The sequence below is a fragment of the Amblyomma maculatum genome, chromosome 1 (assembly GCF_055883805.1).
Source record: "Amblyomma maculatum isolate TAMU_Amacu chromosome 1, ASM5588380v1, whole genome shotgun sequence".
Classification (NCBI taxonomy): Eukaryota; Metazoa; Arthropoda; class Arachnida; order Ixodida; family Ixodidae; genus Amblyomma; species Amblyomma maculatum.
The window spans coordinates 191,526,467-191,534,524 of NC_139344.1; the positions used below are offsets into that span (position 1 = coordinate 191,526,467).

At 40.9% G+C, this 8,058-nt stretch overlaps 1 long non-coding RNA gene across 1 annotated transcript; it reads left to right on the forward strand.

Moving 5' to 3' along the window:
* The first annotated feature begins 1,070 nt into the window (after positions 1-1,070).
* LOC146205247 (uncharacterized) lies at positions 1,071-6,788 on the forward strand. The gene is made up of 2 exons (XR_014701575.1): positions 1,071-1,235; positions 2,446-6,788. It is a non-coding gene; the product is annotated as an uncharacterized LOC146205247 (long non-coding RNA).
* The last annotated feature ends 1,270 nt before the right edge of the window (positions 6,789-8,058 follow it).

Consider the following 8,058-nt stretch of genomic DNA (forward strand, 5'->3'; position numbering starts at 1 on the left):
ATTAGGTCAAAATTTGTATTTCCCCAGCATTTGAATGTGGCATAACACTACTGCCAGTCCTGCTTAGATGTTCTTATGATGGCATATTTTGTGGGCATCGTGTGTAGGGTTATTATGTCTGTTTATTTACTATTATACTGCAATCTTTGAAGAAAGCATTTTGCCTGTTGACGATATAACAAAAAAAAAAAAAAAAAGATTAATTTTAAGTCTGCAAGAAACTGAAACCAGCTAGAAATACAAAAAACTTATACTTAAAAACTGAGCTTAGAAAAGTTCCTCAAGCTGGTGATGTTTTCCTGTCAAACAGTTTGGTGAGCGCTGCGTGCATGCATTTTGTGTAGCGTCACACTGGGAGTAGGTGTAGTTTTTGCTCACTGGGATGCAATGAGAGAACATGTCTTGTGTGAAAGAAGACTTGCTCATAAAAGCAGAGGAAAATGCATCTGTGCTTAGTGGATGTCGTAAAATGTGCGTAATTATTCCATACAGTAGTCAACTGTCAAGTTTTGCATGGAAATAAATCCCATGCTCTCGCTGCTTATAACAATTCATCAGTTTCAAAAAAGGGAGAAATTGTAGTCTCACATGCTAATAAAAAGCTTTAATTAAATGGGCCGAGCCAGATTTATTGCTGGCACATTTGTATTTTGCAGTGTTAGCTGTTCAAGGCAAACGCTTCTGCGCGAACCATGTTTGTTGTCATCATTGTCGCAGAGCATCCATGCAGCTGAGGGTAATCAGAACGAGGGTGACACCTAGCATAGGGCGCCATGCCACTGGGGTGCTGTAATGAGACCACCTGTGCTCATAGTGCCTCATGGCAACTTTCTGAATTCAAACAGAGGGAAGGTTCCCAGGAAAATCATGTTTGTGTTCATACTCATTTCACGTCTGGGTAGCCAGATGTGACTGGGAGGACACCTTGTATGACATCCCGCACAGGTTACATCTTTCTTTCTCCCTCCCCCTAGTTGTTACCAAATGTGCTCATGTCTCTTTTAAAACAAAAAGTGGCTTTTTCACAGCTGTTAAAAATATCCCTTTAGGTTCAACAACATTATGCTTCTTTCTGTGCACACAGTGTGTTCGAGTCAAAAGTAGAAAAAGAAAATGAAAAGGCACTGTATGATCAGTAACTTGTTTCCTTTTTTCCCTTCAGAAAAAAGAAGCCAGGTGGAGCAGGAAATGTGCTGAACCAGCTGTTCAGCAAGAAGCAGAAAATTAGTACACTGGTTAGTGTTGACCTTCTCTTTTACGTAGTAAGAATGCTGATCAGTTTAGAATGCAGAACACATTTCATTGTTTAACACTATTGATGGTCAGGATTTTTTTATGATAGGTCATTCTAACTTTGGTACTCGTAATCGCATTATGTATGCTGACCCTGTAATTTGCTGTTTTCTTTTTTCTTTTTATAATAAAATGAAAGCCAGGAGCAAGTAATCAGTGTAAAATTCAGTTTGGACTTAACCCTGTTTAACTGTCCTACAGTGTTTAGCCTTGCTTACTCTGTCTTGGCTGCCTTTCAACCCTTGCTCAGTTTCCTTTGACTTTTTTTTACCCATCTTCTGCACCTTGTTCTGTCTGTAAACCATAAAACATTTTCTAGACAGCACTGCGCAGAGGCTCCATGAGTGCCATTGTGTAGTCACCAAAGCCATTTTATCATGCACTTTGTGGCATCGTTTCATGAACCAACAATGTTTTCAACACGATAGTGGTTACAACTCATAACTTCTTGGAGTCTTGTATATCCATTGTCAAAAGGAAGGCAACTTTGTTGAATATAAATTGAATTTCCTTGAATCCAAAGCCAAATGGTCGAGGTTTGTTGTGCACCATGTAATTCATAGAACCACATTTAGACTGAATACACATCTGTTCAGCAATGCATAAAATATTGGCGACTAAAATTGACGTTTTTGACGAGCATTGCCTTCCATTTACTTTTTGATGGTACCTGTACTGGTAAGGTATTGCATTGGTGCTGAGTTATTGATTTGCTGAGATCATGAAATGAAAACAGTATGCAATATGGCTGGTTATTTGGGGGAAAAAAACCTTTCATTATCGTCCAAGATTTGCATCCAGCATAATGTTTTTTTTCTTTCTTTTTGTGCCTTGGAAGGGGGACGACTATATACCGCCTGTGTTACTGCTTGGACAGACTTTGTTATTCTTCTTGCATGTAATATGAAAAGTGAGAGGCCTGATGCATTCTTAGCTGCTTCGTTGATGAGGTTCTTTGTTGTAGAAGCATAGAAGGGTCAGGGTGTGGGCTAGTGGGTAATTAAACTATGGCCACCCCAATGGTGACTTCCAAATTTAGTTGGGGTGCGCCCAGAATTTGGCATGCTTTTGCTTTTGTAGTTCATGATTGATTGTGCCCTGATGTAGTACAAGCTAGTACAAGCTTCAGTGTAGAGCTCCGCTCTCTAACAGGCAGGAAAAGTCAAAACTGGACTGGGACAGCTACAAGCAGAGTGAAGGCATTGCAGAGGATCTGCAGAATACAATCGAGGCAACGACGGGTAAGTAACTGTAGCATTTTCCCACACTTTTATTTGCCGACCCATGTCTGTTTACTTGATTTTGTCCTTGGGGCTTGTTTTAGAGTAACTTTGAGAAATACAGTCACGCAGACTTGAAGTCATTTGTAGAGATAAGCTGCGTAAGTACACAAGTGGTTCTTGCTATATTTCAGGAGATTTGAACTTTGCTTCAGTGGCATGACAAATGACACCCATTTCGATCATTGGTATACCTCCTATAGTATTTGCTGATCTTATACTGCTATGAAACAGTCAACGTAAAAGCATGGGCTGCCTGATGTCAAGTTAATAGAAATGACAACAGAAATCTGCATTCGATTTTAGATTTTTTAAAACATTATTTTCCGTCCTTCTAATTGGCAGGAAAGGCCAATGAAAAATTTTGATCAAGTCTCACTCCACATACAGCTGACAGTGACAAGGCAGCAGAATCAGTGTACTGTATACTATAGAAAAGGAACGAAGCTTTGGCAGTTTCTGTGAAAGGCAGAACAAAGTAACCGAGGTACAATAAAGGTAGGGGTATACAAAAAGGGCAGTGGTGAAATAATGTGTATATTGGTATTTATAAAAAAAAATTGTTTTTCTATAATTTTGCCAACTTAGTTGGGACTAAGGTTTAACTGCAGGGTTGGCAGCTGTAATTTTTTCTTCAGAATTTTAATGACCATTATGGTTTGTGTCACTGCAGGTGGGTGGAGCAAATGTGGGTTAAAATGAAGAAGCAGTGTTAAGGCATTGATCTGTTATATTCCCTGTGATCACGTGTGCCTGTGGTATGGAGATTTAGATTGTTTCAGTGCTGTATACTTCTCATGTTTGTCCTGCTGAGTTTCAAAATAGAAATTCTATGGTTCAAATTCTTTCAGTTCAGTCGTGTCCGACTCTTCGTGACCCTATGGACCATATCACGCCACGCTTTCCGGTCTCTCACTATCTTCCTAACATCACATAACTTCATCTGCAGCGCCTCGAGGATGCCATCTAACCATCGCGTTCGCTGCCTACCCCTTCTCCGGTGACCCTCAACCTTTCCCAACATAAAATCTTTCTCCAGCGACTCCTCTCTTCTCATCAGATGACCAAAGTAGCTGAGCGTTAACTTTAGAATTTGACCCTCCAATGAGCAGTCAGGGTTTATGGTCGACAATATCGACTGATTTGATCTTCTGGCCGTCCAAGGAACTCTCAAGATTCTCCGCCAGCACCACAATTCAAACACGTCAATTCTTCGGCGGTCAGCCTTCTTCACAGTACAACTCTCGCATCCATACATCACAACTGGAAATACCATACATAGCACGAGTTATACGGATCTTGGTTGGCAGGCTAATGTCTCTGCTCTTTACTAGGCGGTCAAGGCTAGCCATGACTCTCTTTCCCAGAAGTAGGCGTCTCCTAATTTCATGGCTGCAGTCTCCTTCCAGGGTTATCTTGGAGCCCAAGAAGAGAAAATTTGTCACAGCTTCCACTTGTTGTCCCTTGATGCTCCAGGACTTGATGGGGCAAGATGCCATGATCTTTGTCTTTTTAATGTTCAGTTTAAGCCCAAACTTCTCACTCTCTTGTACGCGCATCAGAAGTCTCTTGAGTTCCACTTCACTTTCTGCCATTAAAGTGGTATCATCCGCATATCTAAGGTTGTTGATACGTTTCCCAGCAATCTTCACTCTAGCTGAAGACTCGTCCAGACCGGCCTTCCATTCCAAATTCTTTAGCAGTGTGTTTTTCAAATCAAAATCAGTACGCAAGGTCACATTGTTCACTCGAAAAAAAAATTGGAGTTAAAGAGGCCAGTAGCTGATTTTAAGGGGACAAAATACTAAAATTTAGGTCTAAAATATTTTTCGGCGCAATGGAAATATTGCGATTCCATAGTGGATTTGGTAGAAACGGTGTTGAAAATTTTTGCCGAGAATTTTTCGATCAGTGCATGCGGCTGTCTTTATGTAGTCCGATGCTAGAAACCATGAGCAGCGACCACGATGATGGCTGGTGGTCGAGAAAAAAGATGTACCGAAAACAAATATAAATTTCACTCGCCAGACAGTGATTAAATATTTTTTTGCTTTGAGGAACACTCTTTTTCAGTTTCACACTAAAGGCTGTTACGGCACAATAATGCAAGCCTCGTCGACGAAAGTTTTAGTGGGCACTATAATCGCTTCATTCATGCAATTCCAAACACTGTGGTGCCATCTAGTGGCAAAACCTGAAAGCATGCCTCTCGCAGTGCAAAATGAGGAGTGGTTTTATTTAAGGACGCAGTGCATCAGCATCAGCATCATCAGCCAGACTATACCCACTGTTGGGCGAAGGCCTCTCCCATATTTCTCCAATTAACCCGGTTCTGTGCTAGCTGCATACACTTGACCCCTGCGAACTTCTTAACCTCATCCGCCCACCTAACTTTCTGCCGCCCCCCGCTATGCTTTCCTTCCCTTGGAATCCAATTTGTTACCCTTAGTGACCATTGGTTATCCTCTCTTCGCACTACATGTTCTGCCCATGTCCATTTCTTCTTAATTTCCGCTAGAATGACTCAGTGCAGAGAGCGCAAAATATAATAAATAATGACAAGCACTTCTAGAAGTAACAAGAAAGTGTGCACTTACGAAAATCCGAAAATCAGCGATATTTTGCTGATATATGTAGTCACGTGGGGTATTACCTTGAAAGTAATAGGGTTTCTTCGCTGGATAGCACCTCGTTTTTTTTAATGCGATTTTCAATGGCAAATTAAAATTGTAAAGCCTCTGATATTTTAGTGCTCGATCTGTACTCTATGAGGCAAGGTCTTTTCAACTCTACCATAATCCTTTGATATATTTTGGCGAGTGTTCTTTCCCTTTAAAGATAAATATTTTGACACAGTAGATATTCGAATGTTCAAAGTGCGTGATCTCATGAGAGTTGCATCAGAATGGGAGGATATAGTAATTTGAAGAATTTTTCAGTCGGTGTATGTGTCAGAAAATGTGAAGAACAAAGAAAAAAATGCATTCTGGATGACTTGAAAAGCAATCCTTCGTTGAGCATTGTGATCCTCATCTTGGCACATGCCTTGAATGCTCTTGTATTATTCTTGTGCTAGTGTTTACACTGTTGTGGGCATTTTTTGCAAGTGCTCTAGTATGAAAGCACTGATGCATACCACGACAATGGGAGGGCTGCGGCTGGCCCATCACTGCACTTGTCAGCATCAAGAAAGTGCTGCTTTCTTTTCTTTCTTAGTTTTGCTGAAAAGTCTGTATCAGGCTCAATTTCATTAACCTGAAGCAAGATCTTTTCGTTCTTGTAATCTGGTAGCACATTTTGTTGAAGTGGCAGTACCTTAAAGAACTATCCAACACAGTTTTTCATTTGGATTTCTGATTCCATCTGGAATGAATTAGAGCACTGTACATAGTCACCTTTGATATTGGATGGTGCAAGACTCTTCTGCAATATTTCAGGCCATGTCACCTCATATTCTACTTTTCATTGTTTAGGAGAAACCCCTCGGGTAGTGTAGACTTGCCTGCAAATTGAAGCCATACAGCTTTCACAGAAACAAGGAAAATGTGTCCTGGTCTGGTGTTCAAGCCATGGATAACCACCTCACAGGAATGTTCGCTTACCAACTGAGCTAGCCGGGACTGCTGGCGTATATGGTAGGGCGAAATGATTGGTCAACCTAAAGTTGGAATGGTGTCGGTCCTATGTCAGAATATCAGCAGTACAGCTGTGTCATATATCATTGTGGCATCTACAACATTTGGCACTAACTGTCGCATATTTTGTGTTGTTTTTTGTTTTGTTTTCTCTTCCAAATTCCAAACATAAATCACAAGCAATACTCTCACCCTGTTACTCCTACCACAGTGCTAAATTTCCAGTGTTGACACTTTTTCTGTTCGTCTTAGTTGACTTGCTGCAGCTTTATTGAAATGCATGTCAACTAATATTTTCATGAAAGTTCTTGGAAGCACTAGGCCTACTAATAAATAGTCATTTATGTCAAGTTAGCAAGATTATGATTACATGTTATATTTTTAGATAATCTTGAATTGACCTATGGCTGTTACTGTGCATCACCTTGTCCGAACTGACATGTTTGTTTCCTTACAGTTGGGCAAGAATCTTGGTTTTAGTAAGATGTGGATGCATTGTGAAATGAGCTAGACTATTTTATGTGCAGGAAGCAAGCATTCCTTCAGCGTGCTGACCTGCACCAGTTTTAAATTGAGAAGACCCTCAGAGCGAAGGGCCGATCTACTAACTACCTCTGAGCACTGTTCTCGTTCATTTTTTCCCCATTCATGTGAATATCACAGTTTGTCATCATATCATAATAAAGACATTGTTCAAAATGTACCATGCTGCTGTGTGATATCCTCTGTAACGTGCCATTGTCATCTGCAGCCACAGTTAAGGAAATGCTCTTTTGAAGACTTGACCCCCATATATCATGAGCCTCTAGAGCGTCGTGCACTGCTTTTCTTGTGTGTGCTGTGACGTACAGGCACGGCCAAAATACTATGGAGCATGCTGTGGTGTTTGAAATTCTTTTCCCCACTGCATAGACGAGGTACAATGCTGTTTTGGCTTTATGCGCAAGTGCACCAGTGGCACTTGCTAACATATATGTGTAAAGTACTTCTTGTTAGGTAAGATGTTAGGTAAAGTATGATAAGAACTTGACTGCCGAAACGTACTCCATAACATTGCGGCTGGGACTTTACATTCTAGTTAACACTTACAGTTGCTTTTTGGTCTGCTTCAGTTTTTCAGTGCAGTTTTCTTCAACTTGGACTACCAAAATGTACAATCATGAGTGGCCTTGTGCTTTGCATTGGCTTTAAAAACTTGATAAGCAAACCTAAAGTCAAGTCATGTGACCCTCTTCATACCAGTAACACAAAAATGTAACATTTTGGGAAAAAAAAACAAGACTGCCAAAATATCAGTTTCTTGGAACAAGTGTTACCCAAAGGGTAGCTGCTTGGGCTTGTTGGTTCATGAGTTAAATGGAAGAAACGTAGCACAAAAAATTATAGGGGACCTTGAAGCTCCATCTTTAAAGGGACACTAAAGACAGCCAAAGATGGTATGAAAATCTAATAAACTACATTTGGTGACACTGTCGCCGCATATCCGGCAGCAAAAAATCGAATAATTGCTGAGATATTGCGATAACAAGTTGAGGTTTTTTTCTTGTTCCCGCCGGTAGAATTCAAACTGTGCCGTCCGACTACGTAGTCGGAGTTGAGTGACGCACACTGTGACGTAAGCGGAGATTCCGTGATAGCTAGCGAGCCGGCGCGGCCCGCGGCGTTGCATCCCTCAAGAGCCAACATGGCAACAGCGTACTCGCAATGACGGCCTCAGCCGAAATAAATAAAACGATGAAGAGAGTAATTTACCGAGGGATGGGCCCATAAAGGAAGAAAAAAAAACATAGAGCGCTTGTAATGCACAATACTTTACATGTTTCTCAAGCTTTTGCGCTCCTTCTTGCACT